Source organism: Sus scrofa, chromosome 4 (genome assembly GCF_054392235.1).
Source record: "Sus scrofa isolate SSC_HxYL_T2T_F1_AM1 chromosome 4, Sscrofa_HxYL_maternal_Yorkshire_Landrace_v2.0, whole genome shotgun sequence".
Lineage (NCBI taxonomy): Eukaryota > Metazoa > Chordata > Mammalia > Artiodactyla > Suidae > Sus > Sus scrofa.
The window spans coordinates 86,361,778-86,382,232 of record NC_139386.1 but is presented as its reverse complement, the minus strand read 5'-3'; the positions used below and the strand labels follow the sequence as shown (position 1 = coordinate 86,382,232).

The following is a 20,455-nucleotide window of genomic DNA, read 5'->3' as shown; positions in this document are numbered from 1 at the left end:
TAATTTTTTTTAAAAGACAGCAAGGCAAGACACTCCGCAGGCAAAATGACTATGACTCACTGAAGGCTCAGATGATGGTTAGCAATTTTTAGCAATAAAGCATTTTTAATTAAAATATATACATTTATTTTTTAGATATAGTTCTTTTGCACAGTTAATAGATTGCAGTATGGTATAAATATACTTCTGTATGTACGGGAAAACTAAAAAATTTATGTGACTTGCCTCATTGCAATATTCTGTTTATTGAAATTGTCTGAACCCAAACTTGGAATATCTCTGAGGTACTCCTATGATTGGAAAATCAAGAAGACTCACCTCATTGGGTAATTGTGTGGAATAAATATATCAAAAGTAAAGTAGACATTAATATCCTTCATTATCTGCGAGGAGCCAGATAGGCCGCATCTGCGTCCTATTTGGCTATCATCACTTCAGTAATAAAGCTCCTTTTCTTTTCAGGATCAGGACACCTATTTCCAGGGCAGAAGCAGGGCCATCCATCCACAGCAGTAATCTACGCATACCACATGTCCGGAAACCTCATTGGGCCCCCATTTATTTTCCCAAACACTACATCAGCATGTAAACCTCACCTTAATTAAACCAACTTTGGGGTGGGGTGGAAGGCTTCCCCTGTGCTAACAAATTAAAATAATCACCTGTCTACTCAGAAAAGTCAATATTGACCACTACTGGAGAATCAGCCAAATGAGGTTTTGTAAAAACCACACACAAACCAAATTTTCCTTTCAAGGGAAACATCCAAAGATAGCATTTTCTTTTTGATGTCACTGGGATTTCCAGGTAGTTCTGGGAGCCTAAAAGCATCTCCACTAACTATAAAGGAAAACCTCAGCAAAAAGGGTTATTCAATCATATGCTTCAAATGTGTTTTCCCGTGGAAACTCTGTGCCAGCCTTTCCAATGAGAACTGAATTTTTTATTTACTCCCACACCAGTATCTCATCAACAAAGTGCAGGCAACCCCCTGTGGACTGAAAACAGCCATTTGACTCACATTCTAGGCTTCATAATAAGAGGATTTGGATGGGTAAGGCCTCAAGAGACAAAAAAGACAAAAAACAAAAATAGCAAAAAAAAAAAAAAAAAAAAAGCTGTCTCTGAGAGAAATAAGATCACCAATTACAGAAATTACAGACTGATTCTGGTCCCCAGTTTCTTGCTGAAACACACAACTTGGAATTCCCCTCTTCCATGAAACCTGCCCACTCCCATGGGGTTCAGGCAGCTGAGGGAAGCCCTCACCAAGACAATATCTCTATGGAGATGGAGAAGGTTCTGGAAACTATGAATGCCCAAGAGACCGATTTCTGCTACCTATGAAGGCAGTTCAGCTATGAATAGAGAAAGCTGGCATCCACTTAGCAAACACTGAGCACTAACCATTTGTCAGACATAATGACATGTACCTGTGGTAGGAACCCCCAAACCCACTGCCTCTGCCATGACACCTGGCTCTGCCTTCAAAAGGCCAGTCAGGATGGGAGCTTCAAACACATTTGGTTCCTAGCAGCTTGGATATTGCTCTCTGTGTTTTTGGGAAAAGGTACAGGGAAGCAGGAGAGGAGGACTGAAGGGCTCTACCTCTGATTTCTACACACTAGGAGTACAAACAGAAGGAACAACCACCCCAGTTTCTCCCTGGGGACCTTGGAGAACAGCACCTACCTGGAGCACCTCTTCATGAGGCACCCATGAAGGAAGGAACCCAGCTCCCTCACATCCTAGAGAGGCAGTCACCTGAGAAATAGCATAAAAGAGGTAAGCAACCTGAGTCTTTTATTACCTGTGGCTATTTCCATTTCCCAAAGTGGAGTCTGGAGGTCAGGGGAGCTGCAGAATACAGGCTCTCACATTTGTTTAACACTGTGAACTTTACCAAAGCCTCCGTGTAAAATTGGAGAAATATTTATGACACATCTAACAGAAGTCAAGTAGTATACTAGGCACTTTTGGGACTGTTGCTTTGTTATAATTTTGATATCTACCTTGTTAGCTAGTTATTATTTTCAGGAGGTGACTCATATAATCATGATTTTTGTCCAAAATCAAACATCTGAAGTTTATCAGTGGAATTATATTTTTTATTAAATCTCCTATTTTCATTATGTTGCCTCCAAGCCATTTGCCCAAGGGCAACCTCAGAGGGGAAAATCTCTTTAGAGCAGATGTCATTAATAGAGACCACGAGGGGGAATTAACATTAATTGAGCACCTCTTATGTGCTGAGCCTTTTCATACTCTACCTGTATAGTATACACTACCTTTATACCCACAGGTCAAATTGTGTCCCCACTAAATTCATATGTTGATAGACTAACTCCCAGTATACCTCATAATAGGAATATATTTGGATATAGGGCCTTTACAGAGGTAATTAAGGTAAATTAAGGTCATATGTGTAGACTCTAATATGACACAACTGGAGTACTTGTAAGACATAGACTGATGGGCAACTATCTTCGATCCGGGGAGAGAGGCTGTAAGAAACCAACCCTGCTGCCACTTTGATCTGAGATTTCTAGCCACCAGATTTGTGAGGACAGTAATTGCTGTTTAAGTCATCTAGTCTCTGGTATTTTGTCATAACAAACTGATATGCTACCTCACTTTAATTTTATAATATTCAATTTAATGTTGAAGTATAGTTGATTTACAATATTGTGTTACTTTCCTCTGTACAACAAAGTGATTCAGTTATACGTATATATTTTTTAATATTTAATATTTTTAAATATTCTTTTCCTTAGGGTTTATCATGGGACATCTGTGCTATAATAGGACTATATTGTTCCTTTGATCTATGTGTATCTTATATCAAGTAACCCCAACCTCCCGTTCCATCCCTCCCTCCCCCCCTTCCCCCTTGGCAACCACAGTCTGTTCCTCTTGTCTGTGAGTCTGTTTCTCTTTTGTAGATAGGTTCATTTGTGCCATATTTTAGATTCTACATATAAGTAATATCATGTGATATTTATCTTTCTCTTTATGACTTCACTTAACATCATAATCTCAAGTTTTACCCATGATGCTGTAAATGGCATTATTTTGTTCTTTTTATGGCTGAGTATTACTCCATTGTATATATGTGGTACCACATCTTAATCCATTCACCTGTTGATGGACAGGTTGTTTCCATGCCTTGGCTATTGTGGATGGTGCTGCTATGAAAATAGAGTTGCATGTATCTTCTTGAATTATGGTTTATCTGGATATATGCCAGGAGTATCCTTACTTTTCAGAGAAATGTCCATACGGTTTTCCACAGTGGCTACACCAACGTGCATTCCGACCAACTGTGTAGGACGATTCCTTTTTCTCCACATCATTTCTAGCATTTATTTGTAGACTTTTTGATGATGTCCATTCTGACTGGTGTGAGGTGGTACCTCATTTTAGTTTTGATATGCATTTTTTCTTATAATTAGTGATGTTGAACATTTTTTCATGTGGCTATTGGCCATTTATATTTCTTCTCTGGAGAAATGTCCGGTTAGGTCTTCTGCCCATTTTTCAGTTGTGTAGTTTGGTTTTATTCTTACTGTTGTTGAGTTGTACAAGCTGTTAGTATATTTTGGAAATTAAGCACTTAGTCACGTCATTTGCAAATATTTTCTCTCATTCTGTAGGTTGTCTTTTTATTTTGCTTATGGTTTCTGTTGCTGTACAAAAGTATGTGTTTGATTAGGTTTCATTTGTTTATTTTTGTTTTCATTTCTATTGCCTTGGAGACCAACCTAAGTAAACATTGGTGAAATTTATGTCGAAGACTGTTTTGCCTATGTTCTCTTCTAGGTATTTAATGGTGTCACGTCTTATAGTTAAGTCTTAAAGCCATTTTGAGTTAATTTTTGTGTATGGTGAGAGGGAGTGTTATTTTTATAATTCTGTACAGGTGGGTATAATATCTATTTTCAAGGTCATAAAACAGAGACTTAGAAAGGTAAAGTGACTTTACAGAGGTCACATGGCCAGCAAGTGGTAGAGCCAAAGTCTAACTTCTTTGTCTACTTCCCACCTGGCCTTTCAGGCCTCACTTGCTTCTAACCCTGAAACTTCCTTTGTGCCCTGTTTCAAATACACTAGCCATGGAAATTCCCAAGAAGATGAAAATATTAACAGAAAACATCATATAGATATCTGTGCCTGAAATTTCAAAGCACAAGACTGAGCAGGGCCGTTGGAGTCAGATGAGGTATAAATAACAACCAAACTATTTGTAGAAAAGCAAGACCAACTTCTGTCTTTGAACCACAAGGCTTTTCAGCCTAAGGAAATTCTCACACTCTTTTCAGCAGAGGAGAATTTACCACATTTTCTGGGTTCAGAGGACACAAAGACTGATAATGGATTTTTTTTTTTTCAGCTGGAAAGTCTCCCAGAGAACTCTTTGCATATCTGTATGCTACCTTGTCAACATTAATGGAGTGGGTAAAAATGCTTAGTTTGCAAACTATACGATTCAAATGTTCACAAAAAAAAAAGTAACTTTCTTTACTCCTCTGTTATTCAACTTCTATTTGATGCACCAATTCTGCTTGTTGGCAGAAACTTCAGCCCCTTGAGGAAAAAAATGGTACTCACTTCAAGTTTAAACAGAGTCATTTCCACATTCCCCTCTCTCATCTTCCTTACCCCTAAGTGGCATCTGTGCTGTCATTCTGCCATGGGTACTTGCTGGAAATTCAGACTCCATCTGGTTTCCAGCCCTCGATCCACAAGGGGTCTTTCTGTGTCCAGGCTTCAAGGTACACAGGCCATCACTCAGCATATTCTGAGCCTCTCCTCACTGCCTCAGAGGATATCCGGGCTTTTCCTCCTGATGGACTATCCAGGCAGGAGGAGACTGAACTGCTGTATCAGGCCCATCTGCTGTGATATTGGGCAGCCCCCTCTCTTCCCCTACTGCCCCTGCAGAGGCGCAGTGGCTGCCTCCTACAGCAAAAGATGGCCTTGACTCTCAGATTCCCAGCCCCCAACACCAACTCAGCCCAGAGTAGGAAGGCCAACATGGAGGCCTTTCCAGGGACACTGATCTTGCCTCTGAGGTTTCCTGACCCCCATCTCACACCCTTCTCTCTTAAACAGTCTCCCAGGCTAGGGTCAGGACCCTGGCAGCTCAATACTTCCCTTAATAATCTTGTTTTTTTTTTTAGCAGTGATTTGCCTCTTGCAAATTAAAACCTTGGCTTTTAAGACTACTGCTTCTGCTTTAAGTTTTAAGAATTTATAAACCTCTGATTTCTTGCCTCAAAAAATTGACATAATTATGCTTAATTTTACAGGAAATTATTATAGAAATGAGCCCACACTGGAACACAAAAGCCAAAAATTTGATTCTCTGATGCCTGTATTTTGTGAAATCCCTACCCAATACAATCATGCCACTGAATGAGCAGAGGGTAAGTACAAGGGTACTAAGGAAGAGCGAAGGGGGAAAAATGCTCAATTGTTCTATTCTAATTTTTACCACTACCATATTGTATCATATCATTAAAACATAGGATAACATATATCCCATATAAGTAATGTTATTATTTATTGTAATATCACATGTACTATGTATTACATGTAATACATCCTATAGTATACTTCTCTGTCACTCATGAATGGGGGAGTGTTTCCAGCCCTGTTTGCCCTGCTAAACTGGACACCTCCATAGACAGCAAGACTCTCACTTATCCAGAAACACAGCTCTCTCCCTCACCATTCAGGTTTCTGTTCAAATGTCACCTCTCCTCTTCTGTTCAAATGTCATCTATGGCTCCTTCTCTCACACAGCACACACTCAAATTCATCACCCCCTTTCGCTCATCCTCTATTTCTCTTCATTGCTCTTATTACCACCTGAACATTCATTACGTTTGGGTTTTTTTTTCTTGTATGCATGCCCGCTGCACACATCTAGAATGTAAGCTCTGTGAGAGCATGAATTTTGACTGCTCCACTTGATGTCCTATTTCCAATGACTAGAACATTCCCTGCACACTATAGACATTCAATAAGTATTAGTGGAAGGGAAGGAAGGAGGGGACTAAATAACTGGCTTCCCCCCCCCCCTTGCTTCTCAAATGGCACCTCCAAAGGCTCTAGCTCAAGGCACCCACAGAGTTTTGAAAATAAGCTTTTAGGGCTTGTCCTCAGCCTCCTTTCAGAAACCGAAGCCCACATTCTTGCTGTGTTGCTCCCACTCCTGCTGACTCAGCACACTTTTCAAAACATTGCTGTTGTCCTCACTGGTCTGGCTTCCTCAGAGCTGTGTCCTTCAGAGAAAGCCCTGTGCTGCCCCTGCCACCTGCCTCAGGCCACTAAGCAGGAACACCCCAAAGCCACCTCTCTCTCCTCTGCTGAGATAAAGGGGTGGGTGGGGAGGAATTGGAGTCACCCCCGACAGGCAGCACTTTATTTTCTTCAGGTCTTGACACCTGCATGTTGGCCCATAGTTGGAGAAGGTAAAGCCACCACCACACAGAGCAGCCAGCCATCTTACCAAGAGGCCAGTTCCTCTGCTGCCTCCCTTGCACACTAGGCTCTGCTACTATTGCAATTCTTCCATCTCCCATTCTCTCTCCCCCCTCTGGGCTTTTGCACGTATGCTTCATCTCCCTAGAATGCTCTTCCCAAATCCCTTGGCCTGGCCAACAGTTACTCCTTTTCAGGACTCCACACAAATGTGGTGATTCCCTGATACCCACCTCCTCCTCAGTCTGGCTTAGCCCTCCACTTTCCCGTGATCCTCTGTGTTCTGCTATATGAGCATTTATCACTCTGTGTTGTGGTATAATCTCTCTCTCTCTCACACACACACACACACACACCACTTGTGAATAAGCCTATTGAAATTAAAATCCCTGTCCTATTTGTTTTGTACCTTCTATCCCTCGCCCTGAGTCAGACCCACAGAGGTAGTGAAATACATTTGCTCACTCATAAATGTGGAAGCAGGCACTGTACTTGATGCAGAAGGCACTAGAGCAAAGTTGGAAGATGAGATTTCTTTCCTCAAGGAATCTGTATCCTAATGAAAGAAGCTGACAAAGAATGTATACATGCAGTGTAACTGGGTCACCATGCTGTACAGTAGTAAATTGACAGAACACTGTAAACCAGCTATAATGAAAAAAATAAAAATCATTATGTAAAAAAATAAAATAAATATTAAAAAGCTGACAGTAAACACATAGGTGAATAACTATAGATTAGTAGTAAGGACATGAAGAAAATAAAGTATTTCAATCAACATCAACAGAGAGATCCTGCTTTAGGAAGAGTGATCAGGGGAGGCAGAGAAGAAGGAATGAATGAAAGAGTGAATGGATGGGGAGATTAGAAACATAAGCTGAGACCAGGAACCAGCTTAGTCATTAAAGGCCGCCTATCTTTTGAGTCTCTGTCACCTCAGAATCTAGCCACAGTAGAAGGTGAAGCCAGGCCCAGTAAGCAGGTAAGAGTGCAGATTAGTTTACTAAAGCTTCCTTTTCCAGTTGCTTATCTTGGAGGTTAGTGAGAAGATTTTAGACAATCCTGTCAGAATAAAATGCAGCCATTCCTGAGAGACCAGATTTTGAAGCCCTGAGGTCTGGCCTTGGGGATACCATTAAAAGTACTGTGGAGCTCACAGTGGAGCCTTGGGAGGCTCAGGTGTAAACATTTAGTGATGACACATTAGCAGAAGTGCAGTCACAGGGGTGTGTGCTGGGGAAGCAGAAGTGGAGGAGAGACAGGTTACTTCTACAGGAGTGGGAAAGATGACCAGCGGGGCAGGTACGAAAATCTTCTGTTGAGTGGGGCTTGATGGCAAGATTAACAGGAAGGGAAGGGAGCAGGAATGTGCCAAGAAGAGGGAAAAAAACAGGAAAAAGGTCACCAAGGATGAATTTAGTGTGAGGGAAATCCAGGAGTGACCAGTGGTACAGTGTGGTGGTGGAGAGAGAGGACAGGTCCCCTGAAAGAGGCTAAGGCCAACCTTGAACGTGTAGGGCTCACCTTGTGATCCTAGAAGGCAGTTCACAAAGGATGGAGAAACTCACATTCAAATTCAGAAACAACTTCTAGAAGAAGTGCCCAATAAAATTTCCTGCTCTGGAAGGAGGGGGCAGGATGGCTGGGCGGCCCCTATCACCAGGGGTGTTCCAGCCCTTAGGAATACAACACTCTGAGGGGAGACACCTGGGAACCCAAAGAAAGGAAAGAAGGAGATGGGGCTGATTTCTGGCTTATCCATACCAACAAGAGAGGAGAACCTTCCTGAGTTCCTGCCTCAGGGGCTGCTGACCTGTCAACCAGACTGTGTTGGAAGAGCTACATCCCAGAAAGGAGGGCTCCTGGGTGAGGATCCTTCTGTTCCTCCTCCCGAGGCACTGTCCTGTCCCACAGAGTTTATGGACTATGCCACAGCTTCTGCCAGCAAGTGCAGGGGACAACCAAATGAAGCCCTTTCTTCAGTAATGGCACTTCCTGCGCCTCTGAACCCAGCCCACACCCAACGAAGATGGCATCTGGGCTCTTGCGTGGAGGGAGAGATGGCCTCCAATTATCCTTCCACGTGTTCTACACCTCCCTGTGAGAGATTCCAAAATGCCAGGCCTACCACCACCCTAAGTGGAAAACAAAAGCAGGCATATGGCTGATATAAGACTATTTCCTAATAATAATAGCCAACATGCAGTGAGAGCTTAATCTGTGCCAGAGTATTTTACTCACATACATAAGTGCTTCTACTGACTTGTTAGATTATATTGAACAAACAAAACCAACTTTGATTCTCAATCTCTCACCCAAGGCACGGTGCATAGGACTCTCAGGTGGAATCCTGCCTTCTGGACCTCTGTGCATGAGGGGTGTCTGTGGAAACCCTATATCCTCATATGCTAAATTCCCTCACCCATAAGATCTGGTCACTGCTTTCTTTAAAAATCTTGAGTCTAGAGTTCCTATCATGACGCAGGGGAAACAAATCCGACAAGGAACCACAAGGTTGCAGGTTCAATCCCTGGCCTCGATCAGTGGGTTAAGAGTCCAGCGTTGCCGTGAGCTGTGTTATAGATGCAGCTTGGATCTAGCATTGTTGTGGGCTGTGGCATAGGCCGGCCTCTGTAGCTTCAATTAGACCCCTAGCCTGGGAGCCTCCATATGCCATGGGTGCAGCCCTAAAAAGAAAAAAAAAAAATCTTGAGTCTGATCATTGAGGACAAGGACACTTCCCGGCAGGTGCCTGGTAAAGGGGCCCAGCAGGTGGAGTGAGCACCTGGGAATATGCCTGGTGAAGGGGCTAGTCAGCAGTGCTCACCTGCTTCTCAATTGCTCTTTAGCTCACCCACACACAGGTCACCAGGAAGACAGGAAGCAGGTGTACACAAGAGTGTTCTGCCCTGCCCTGCCTGGCATTGTGGGATCCTTGATCTACTTCCTCCTGGAATTTCCTGTGCCATAAAGCAACACCTTCTCTCCCTGCCTCCCTCCCCCATCCCTTGCAGCTATACTTGTCCCAGTTCTACCTCAGTGTCTGGCTCTGGCCTCCCCAGGTGTATCCCAAGCTGTCACCTCTGATCAGAACCCCGCTCTGTGTGACTTGGAGCTCCCTTGCCTCTAGTGCCCATCAACGGTCCAGCTGGAATGAGCTGCATAGGGCTGGAGTGGGTAAAGTAGATGCAAAGGACAGAGGAAATAAAACATAGGAAGAAGGAGGAGGAGACAAAAATAAGAGCACAGGAGTTCCCGCTGTGGCGCAGTGGTTAACAAATCTGACTAGGAACCATGAGGTTGCAGGTTCGATCCCTGGCCTTGCTCAGTGGGTTAAGGATCCGGCGTTGCCATGAGCTGTGGTGTAGTTTGCAGACTTGGCTCGGATCCCGCGTTGCTGTGACTCTGGCATAGGCCGGCGGCTACAGCTCCGATTAGACCCCTAGCCTGGGAACCTCCATATGCTGCAGGAGCAGTCCTAAAAGACAAAAAGACAAAATAATAATAATAATAATAATAATAATAAGAGCACAGAAGAGCAGCAAAGAGAAGGAAGGAAGAGGAAAATGCTTTGACGGTGGAAAGAGGAAGAGGAGCATGGGGACAGAAAAGAACGCTGTGGGGGTGGGGAGTGTGAGCTGAGTGGGTAGGCAGTACAGCATTGGGCCAAAGACAATGGGGCTGAGAATCAAAGGAAAAGATGGGGTGGAGAAAGATGATGACCAGGAAGAGACAATCCCGGAAATCTGTATTTGTCCTGGGCTAGTGGGTCTCAAATTTTAGTGTGAATAAAAATCCCTTTTGCGATGCTTGTGAAAACACGGACGCCTATTCCAGAGTTATGATTCCTTACATCTGGGTGGGGTTCTATAAGTCTGTTTTGTTGGTTTTCTTTTTTTAACAAGCGACTCAGGAGCTTCTGATGGAGATGTTAGGAAATATTGTCCTTCCTTGTTAGGAGGGCATCTTAGGAGTGACACAGCAATCTCTGAGGCAAGTACCCTCAGAACTTGACATTTTAAATGTTCAGCTTTGGAACTCAACTACCTTTGACCATGCCTGCAAAAGCTGGGATCCACTGGTGGGCTGATTCTGCTCAAATCCAGAAGGCAGGCACATGGTCCCTGAATGACAGGATTCTCATTCGTGGTGTGGAAGATTAAGTTAGGCAATTTTCAAGGGCCCCTTAACCTAGAAGAATCCTTCTATTCTCCTGACATGTAATGCCCACCTTAGTCTAGCTAGATAAATTCTATATTCAGAGACAAAAAACTTGCCCCAAATTCCTTCTTCCTCAAGGCTTACATGTTAATAAAAGTGTTTTGCCTGTTTAAATGTACCTTTTAAGAATTAATTTTATGTTTGAAGACCTACTTTAAAGTTGTTGTCAATACATTAAATTATATGTGTAATTAAATGTGTAATATATTATTCACACATTTCCATTTGAGTATCTTTAATTCCTTGCAAAGAAAATTGTGTTTCAAAACATGTATAAATCATAGAAGTCAAGATCACGGTGTCAGCAGGTTTTGTTTCTTCTTAAGCATCTTTCCTTGGCTTACAGATGGCCGCTTTCTCCGTGTGTCCTCACATGGCCTTTCCTCTGTGCTGCACTCCTGATGCCCTTCTATGTGGCCAGATCTCCTCTTCTTATACGAACATTGGTCCAATTTGGTCAGGGCCCACTCTAAGGCCCTCCTTTTTATCTAATCACTTCTCTAAAAGCCCTGTCTCCAAATAAAGGGCTTCAATGTATGAATTTTGAAAGGATACAATTCAGCCTAAAACTGTTTCAGTTATGAAAATTAAGAGTGGGGCACATGCCTGACTCAAAGGCAGACAACCCCTAAATTAGCCAGCAAACCATCAAGTGGCTCAATATGAAAACTCTGCCCAGGAAAAATAACGGCAAATAAGTAGGAAAATCATATTCCTTCTTGAGAATTTGGAGTGGAAAACATAAAGAGAAGCAGGCAGATGAATACGTGAAGAAATATTGAACTGTCAATGGTATGTATGTATCTCGAATCTCTTCCTATGCCCTGGTGCTCAGCACAATATCTGAGATAAACTCATTGAGTCTGGCTTTGGAGTAAAACTGAACTGCCCAGTAATTTTTTTTCTTCAGGAAATATCTGGCATCTGGTCTCATCTCCTGAATGCCTCATTCCTTGCTTCTAGCTTACAAAAAATGAAAGGGCTCCCATAGCTACCTTTGAAAATGGCTTCTCTTTGGAGGCAATGAGGATAATGAGAGTAACTGCAGAAACATCCTGACTCTTCCCCCAGTGAGATGCAAGCTCTATTGGATGTTCAAGTTACCATCACTCTGGTACAAACAACCCCATACTTATAGTAAAAACAAAACAAAAACATTTGATGGTGGCCACATATTCTGTGGGTCAGGAATTCAGAAAGGGACAGCTTGTCTGCATGTAGTAATGTCTGAAATCTCATTTGGGATGACTTGAGCAATCAACATCTTCTGAAGGCTCACTTACATGTCTCGTGGTTGATGAAACTATTGACCGAGAACACCTATGCATGGTCTCTCCAGGTGGCTGCTTGGGCTTCAGGCCAAAGTGCCTGGGTTTTAAGAGTGAGCATTCCAAGAAAATCAGGAAGGACACCACATTATGATTTATGATCTAGCCTCCCTTACACTCTGGTCATAAGTCTACAAGTTCAAGGAAAGGGAACAGAGACCCTGCCCTCCAATGGGAGAGATGCCAAGATCATGTTGTAGGGAGACAGGAAATACTGTCCTGGTCATCTTTAGAAAATACAGACACCATAGCACATCCTCAGGTCTCAATCCTTCACATCCTTCCCACTTGCAAAACATTCTTACCCCCTCTCCCAAGACCACCAAGTCCCAGCCCGTCATGACATCAGTTCAAGTCAATTAAGTCATATCCAAGTGTTATGAGTTCCCCACGTGTAGCAATTCAGGCTCTACTTCTCCAATCTAAATACCAGGGGATTAAATTTAGCTCCCTCAGACCTGATATACAATGGTGGGCCCTAATCACTGTGGACACTATTGTTCAAAAAGGGGGAAAACAAGAGGTACACAGCAGTCACAGCTCTAGAAGCAATCCTGAAATTCAGCTGGGCACATGTGGCCAGTTTTTGATGAGGGTTCAACTCTGATGTTTTGTTCTCTGGTTCTTAGCTCTTCTGCCCTTTGAGTCATCACTTCTTTACAATAAGAATTGCCCAAGTTAGCCGCTAAGTATTCTTCTCAAGCAGTTCCCTGTCTATGGTGGTCAAGGGGTCCAAAGTTGTTTTCATTTTGTACTGTTTCTGTCTCTTTCAATCCAAGCTGATACAATTATTTTAAAAACTCTGAATATTCTGGGTATCAGTTTATAGTTTACTCCATTAGACAAAAAGCCATAGCCACAAATCCCTTGGAGATAGGTCTTTCTTGACCTTTGGCTCCCTGTGAGGCTGCTGTGGGGCAAGGCCCTTAAGACTCTTTTAAGCCACATTATTAAAGGAAGAGGCAAGATTCTAAAATTTTCTCTGTAGTTAAAGGCAGTGAATATTGGAAGAGCAGTGAAGTGGAGAAGCTAAGCCCACATTTCCATTCAATGTCAAAAGCCACAAGGAGGGCTGGAAATGGTACCTCTGTCCAATCAAAGCCTCTTTGGAGGAAAGTTTCACCAGTTTAGACCATAGGACCCTCTTATCATTAATCTCAAGTACTGAACTAATGAAGATTACCAAGCACACTAAAACTCATTCCACTAGTGAGGATAAATATAGACATCCAAAAATTGTTTGTTTTTTTTAACTATATATTTTTTTATTACTCAAATGAATTTATCACATCTTTAGTTGTATAATGATCATCACAATCGAATTTCACAGGATTTCCATCCTACAACCCAAGCACATCCCCCCGAACCCCCAAACTGTCTCCTCCAGAGACCATAAGTTTTTCAATGTCTGTGAGTCAGCATCTGTTCTGCAAAGAAGTTCAGTCTGTCCTTTTTACAGATTCCACATGTCAGTGAAAGCATTTGAGGTTGGTGTCTCATTGTATGGCTAACTTCACTTAGCATAATTTCTAGGTCCATCCATGTTGCTAAAAATGCCATTATTTCTTTCCTTTTAATGGCTGAGTAATATTCCATTGTGTACATGTACCACATCTTCTTGATCCACTCCTCTGTCGAAATAGGTTGTTTCCATGTCTTGGCTATTGTAAATAGTGCTACAATAAACACTGGAGTAAATGTGTCTTTGTGAGTCATGGTTTTCTCTGGATAGATGCCCAGGAGTGGGATTGCTGGATCAAATGGGAGTTCTATGTTTAGTTTTCTGAGGACTCTCCACACTGTTTTCCACAGTGGTTGCACCAATTTACAATCCCACCAACAGTGTACTAGGGTTCCTTTTTCTCCACACCCTCTCCAGCACTTATTGTTTGTAGCCTTTTTGATAATGGCCATTCTGGCTGGTGTAAGGTGACACCTCATTGTGGTTTCAATTTGCATTTCTCTAATAATGAGTGATGTTGCACATCTTTTCATGTATTTTTTTGGCCATCTGTATGTCTTCTTTGGAGAAATGTCTGTTTAGATATTCCGCCCATTTTTTGATGGGGTTGTTTGTTTTTTTGGTATGGAGCTGCAGAAGGTGTTTGTAAATTTTGGAGATTAATCCCTTGTCTGTTGATTCATTTGCAAAGATTTTCTCCCATTCTGTGTGTTGTCTTCGCTTTGTTTAGGGTTTCCTTTGCTGTGCAGAAACTTTTAAGTTTGATTAGGTCCCATTTGTTTATTTTTGTTTTTATTGTCATTACTCTAAGAGGTGGGTCTGAGAAGATGTTGCTGTTGTTTAAGACATCCAAAAATTGTAATTGGAATTGTCAAATGAAAAAATAAAATTGTCATGAATAAAATACTTAATGAAATGTTAACTCCAATAACAAAGATGAGCATATAAGAATCCACCAGTAGTGAACAATTCTAAAAAATCACTTTATAAGTTGCTGATTTATTAAAAAAACAGAAAAAAGATACCTCCAAATGGAAAAACTGTTATGGATACCAACTTAACTAAATGATAAAAATGTACAGCATTGATAAGGGGACTGTCTGCCATCTTATGCTTCCTGATATAATGTACTGAGAAGAATACAGTATTATGTATGCAGTATTCCTGTCCCCCCACCCCCCAATTTAATCCAGATCTAAGCATGAGGAAAGAGGTGAATCCAAATTGAGGGACATTTTACAAAACAACTAGCTTGAACTTTTCAAAATTATCAAGGTGATAAGAGAATTTTTTAAAGGCTCTGGAACTTATCTAGATTTAAAAAAAAAAACAAAAAACAAAAAAAACAGGACAACTAATGAAATGAATGATTCTTGATTCTCTCCTGGGTTGAAAAAATAAAAACATCTTCCAGTTTTATCAATATACAATTTACAGACAGTACTGTATAATTTTGAAGTGTATAGAATAATGATTTGACTGGTATACATCTTAAAATGATTATCACAAGCATAGTGAACATTCAACATCTTATATAGATAACAAAATTTTTTTAATTAATTTTTTTCTTGTATTGAGAACTCTTAGGACTTACACTTTTAATAACTCTCATCTATAACTTATAGCAGTGTTAATCATACTTATGTTGTAAGTTACATCCCTAATACTTATTTATCTTATAACTGAAAGTTTGTATTTTTGACTACCTTCATCCAGTTTCCCTCCTTCTACTCCAGCCTCTGGTTATTACAAATATGACCCTTTTTTTGTTTGTTTGTTTTTGTCTTTTGAAGGCCACACCCACAGCATATGGAGATCCCCAGGCTAGGGGTCAAATCAGAGCTGTTGTTGCCGGCCTATGCCAGAGCTACAGCAATGCCAGATCCGAGCTGCATCTGTGACCTACACCACAGCTCAGGGCAATGCCAGATCCTTAACCCACTGAGCGAGGCCAGGAATCAAACCTGCAACCTCATGGTTCCTAGTCAGATTCGTTTCCACTGTGCCATGATGGGAACTCCTGACCCTTTTTCTAAACAAACTCATAATTCATTAGTTCCTGTTATATAGCATAGTGATTTGGCATTTACGTACCTTTCAAATGATCACCATGATAAATCTAGCTATGTAATCTTACAAATATTAGTTATGAACTATATTCCCCACACTGTGCATAACCATGACCCATTTATTTTGCAACTGAAAGTCTGTACTTCTTAATCTCCCTCACCTTTTTCTTCCTTCCTCCATTCCCCCTGACAACTACCTGTTTGCTCTGTATCTAGAACTCTGTTTCTGTTTTGTTTGTTCATGTATTTTTAGATTCTACATATAAGTGAAATCATACAACATCTGTCTATCTCTATCTGACTTGTTTCACTTAGCATAATACCCCCTAGGTCCCGTGTTATCACAAATGGCAAGGTTTCCTTCTTTTTCATATTCTAAACAAACTCATAATTCCTTAGTTCCTATTACATATATTCCATTGTATGTGCACGTGTGTGTGTGTACCACATTTTCTTTACCCACTTGTCATCTATTGATGGGTACTTGGGCTGCTTCCCTGTCTTGGCTATTGCAAATAATGCTACAGTGAATGTATCTTTTCTAAATATTGAGGCAATTGAGGGCATTTGAATTTGGTCTATATAGTAGATAATATTATGCTTTCAGTGGTAGATCTCCTGAATGTGATACTTTCATTGTTGTTACAGAGGAAAATGTCCTTGATTTTAGAAGACATATTAAGATACTTAGAATAATAGTAATTGAATTCTTTGTGAAAAAATCTCAAATGGCTTACAAAAATATTTGTGTGAATGTGCATATGGATGGAAATAAAGAAAGTAAATGTGGCAAAATATTAATTGGTAAGTCTAGATAAAGAGTAAACAGGCAATCATTGTACCATTCTTGCCAATTTTCTGTAGGTTTTTTTTTAAGCTTGAGGAAATATTAACTATAGAGAAGGTGTAGCATGGATCATGTTAATCACTCATATCAACATTCCCCCAGATATATTGGGGCATCATTCTACAGACTAAAGCAAAGCCTTTTACTACGCATTTTTGGCCAGGCTCAGCAAGACGAGGTAGCTTTCCCAAAGTTACAAAGTAAAGTGTTAAAGAAAATATCAAATAAGCAGACATCAGAAAGCCAAAGATTCAGATGCCCTCAATTTTTCAAAATTTTCCTACCCACCTGAAAATTATCACCTTCATCCTTGACTCCATAGGAAAATTCAAACAAAGGATTCTGCCACTTTCGATTTCATTAACTAATACGTGATATAGATTAAAAGATGAGTTCTGGAAGCAAATATATAATATTAAATAAAATAAAGTTAGGTGTGCTAAGGTAATGGGATTCAAGCTGACACTCTGGCATTTTTCTTTCATTCCTTTGATGTTTGGCCAGGGGGAAGCTGGAAAAGAGGTTAGCACTACTGTTGGCCATCAACCAATTCAGAAAGTCCCTAGAGCAGAGCACTTCAGACTTCAGTGTCTCTCAGGACACATTTTCCTCTCCTTCAAGCGTCACCTACATGTACCATCTAGTGCAAACCTCAGCAATCTGGCACCTCTGAGTCACCGGTCAGCTCAGGTGCTTTGGACCTAATTTCATGCCTGTGGCAAGTCTCACTAGGACCTAAAAGCCTGGAGGACAATAGTCCGTGGAGGGAACTCAGTCAGGATACTGTGGAGCCAAAAGAGTGCTATGGCATTCTACTGAATTTTTTTTTTTTTTTTAATCTCTCTACATGCATGGCCTTGAGATAGGTCAGTTAGGAAAGGATAAGATTATTTCCCCCTTCCTCTCTCCCTCAAGTGAGCCAGACACAATCCCCATTTTTGTCTTCCCAGACTCAGGGCTCAACTGTGAGCTATTTTCTTCTTGCTTCTTTTAATCAGAGGTAACCATCTTTGAGTTCTGCTTTTACAACTCATGGCATATATATGATTTTACTGGTGATACATTAAATAGCAGTTTTAGAAAAATCTGTTTTCCAGCTTTACAGTTATCTTAAAATGGCCTGTTGTGAAAGAGATACCAATTATCCTAGGAAACAGAGGCTGAAATAAGCTGAGATTCTTAACTCCAAGGTCTTTTTTTTTTTTTTTTAGGACGTCACCCAAGGCATATGGAAGTTCCCAGGCTAGGGGTCAAATCGGAGCTAGCTGCAGCTGTTGGCCTACACCACAGCCACAGTAAGGCAGGATCCAAGCTGCATCTGCGACCTCAAGGCAACACCAGGTCCTTAACCTACTAAGCAAGTCCGAGGATGGAACCTGGTTTTTCATGGATATAGTCAGATTCGTTACAACTGAACCAGAACAGGAACTCCTCCAAGGTCTTGTCAGAAGTTTACTATCATTAGAATAAAGATACCAACAGACTCCAGAACTATCAGTATTATAAAAATTCCCTCTTCTTGGTTCCAGCTGTAGAGGAAAATCTAAGTATCTAAGCCAGATAGTCAGCACCTGACCTTGATTATCTCACCAGCAAGAAAGAGACTACTTGTCTCAATTTACATTTTATTTCTCTGTCCTTTGGTTTCTTTCTCAGTCTAAACTGCCTGGCTTGCCTGGGATATTCACAAGACTCCTCAACAAGGAAATGTACATTGCAGGAAGCACAGTGTTACAGCAGGTGCTAATAGAGAACCTAAAATGGTGAACTGATAGAGAAATCCATCTGATAAAGAGAGCCAGCATTTGTGAGGATTTTATAAGGCCAGGATAGGGATGAACAAGTTTCTGCTTCTGCGTCAGGGAGAAAAGTTAGGTGCAAGATCAGTAGAAATGAATGATATGGTTAGTCCACTCCCCTCTCCTGACTTTCACCCCTGCACAGTCATTCCTCCAGTAGCAAAGGAGGTAAAACTAAGGCATAACTACTCTCGTGAAAGGACTTGAACACTCAGTGAATTGTGGAGCCAAGCTCTGCTTAAGGTTCATTACTGTTTCTTCATCAAGTCAGAGTAAGAGGAAAAGATTCAAAGGTTATTAACTTTATCATTACATCTTAAGTCTAAAACTAATTTTATGCTAGGTAGGCCAGGAGATACAAAAGTGATGCACGTCCCCCCTTTCAAGTTGCTTAGAGTGGAATAGAGACACCTGCATGGCAATAAATCAATGAAAAAGATTCTGAACAATCCAGAAAAGAGAATAGGCATGAGGCAGCATCCAAGCAGGTATGGGACGAAAGAGGGTCCATACCCAGGAGCTAAAGAAGGAACATCTCTTCCACATGAAAGAAGAGAAAGAGGAGGTGAATAATTATGCAGTGCAGTTTACAACAAAGTCACTAATGTCTATAATGGAAACACATTTGAGCCATGATAGATTTGATACCATCATAGTCTCAGAAGATTCCAAAATAGATGCTTAAATTAAGGGGTAAAAAAAAGAAATCATTAAGAATTGGAATCATTAGATTAAGGATTAGGGGAGGAGTACTTTATTATAGTTAGGAGCTATTTAAGCCATTCTTATTAACTTTGGTGATTATTACCTCTGAATTTAAATTTCTTAATAAAAATTCCACTGTTTTAAAAAAAAGTAACATTGTTTATATAGTAGGATAAGTCAATGATCTATTTTTATTTATTCCCCAAATAAATGTAGGCATAGAGATAAAACTTGGAGATTGAACTAAAGAAATACAAATATCTAGGTCAAATACGTTCTATAACTATTTACTAGTTTAAATACAATTCAGTAAATTGGATCTTTTAGGCCTGAGTTGTGCATTGATCCTAAATCTACTTTTGCAGAAGTCATACAAATCTGATTGGATATCACAGCTGGAGTTGGTTTTGACTTGAGGGTGACAAAGCCAGCTGATCACAATTATTTTAGCTCTTTGACTTTACTATCATCAGAATTAAGGTATTGATAGACTCAGTATTGAATAACTATCAGTGTTAGAAAAATTCCCTCCGCATGGTTCAAGTTGTCAAGAAAAAGCAAAGAACCTGGAGTCAGATAGGCAGCACCTGCCCTCAGTTAGCTCACCAGTGAGAAAGAGACTAATTGTAACTCAATTTATGGTTTGTTTGTTTACTTTTAAATATATATATATATACTTTTGCAGCATATGGAAATTCTCAGGCTAGGGGTTGAATCAGAGCCACAACTGCCAGCCTGCACTATAGCCACAGCAACACAGTATCCAAGACACATCTGTGACCTACACCACAACTCACGGTAACGCCAGATCCTTAACCCACTGATCGAGACCAGAGATCTAACCCTCGTCATCATAGATAATAGTCAGGTTTGTTACCACTAAGCCACGATAGGAGCTCCTCAATTTATGTTTTCCTTCTCACTCCTTTGGCTTCTCTCTCAGCCCAAGACCACCAGTTAAATAACTTCTAGTCCTTTCAAGGGATCCTAAATTATCTTTGCTCTCTTTAGTTTAGCATTGTATTTCAATTTCAACATAAGCCAGTGTTTGACCAAAACATTTTTAAATGGAGGCACAGGATGGGTTCCCTCTTGACAGTTAAATCTCTTTTCTTCCTCAGTTTTTCTGAGTATCAGAAGATCAAAAAAAATAGATTAGTGGGAGTTCCCAGCAGAAATGCATCCAACTAAGAACCATGAAGTTGCAGTTTCCATCCCTGGCCTCACTCAGTGGGTTAAGGATCCGGCATTGCCATGAGCTGTGGTGTAGGTCACAGATGCGGCTCGGACCTGGAGTTGCTATGGCTGTAGCATAGACTGGCAGCTGTGTCTCCAATTAGACCCCTAGCCTGGGAACCTCCATATGCCTTGGGTGCAGCCCTAAAAAGCTATATATATATATATAGAATAGTGGGTGTTCCATGAATGATTCTGGCTCAGCAAATTCTGTCTTTGTCATCCCCACAACAGTAGTTAGTAGTGTCTAGTCAGGAGCTTATTATTAAACAGATTAGATTTCAAAAAGTTGTTAATAAGCC

At 40.9% G+C, this 20,455-nt stretch overlaps 1 long non-coding RNA gene across 2 annotated transcripts in view; it reads left to right on the top strand.

Annotated features, from left to right (window-relative positions):
- The window catches only part of LOC102162289 (uncharacterized), a 98,186-nt gene extending 87,261 nt beyond the window's left edge, over nt 1–10,925 (top strand). Inside the window, exons 2-4 of one of the 2 annotated variants that reach the window (XR_014843107.1) lie at nt 1,629–1,785; nt 5,310–5,426; nt 8,807–10,925. This is a non-coding gene — a long non-coding RNA (uncharacterized LOC102162289). Of the gene's footprint in view, nt 1–1,628; nt 1,786–5,309; nt 5,427–8,806 lie in introns of those variants that run through there. The other variant, XR_014843108.1, reaches the window with a different exon arrangement.
- Nucleotides 10,926–20,455: the final 9,530 nt, after the last annotated feature.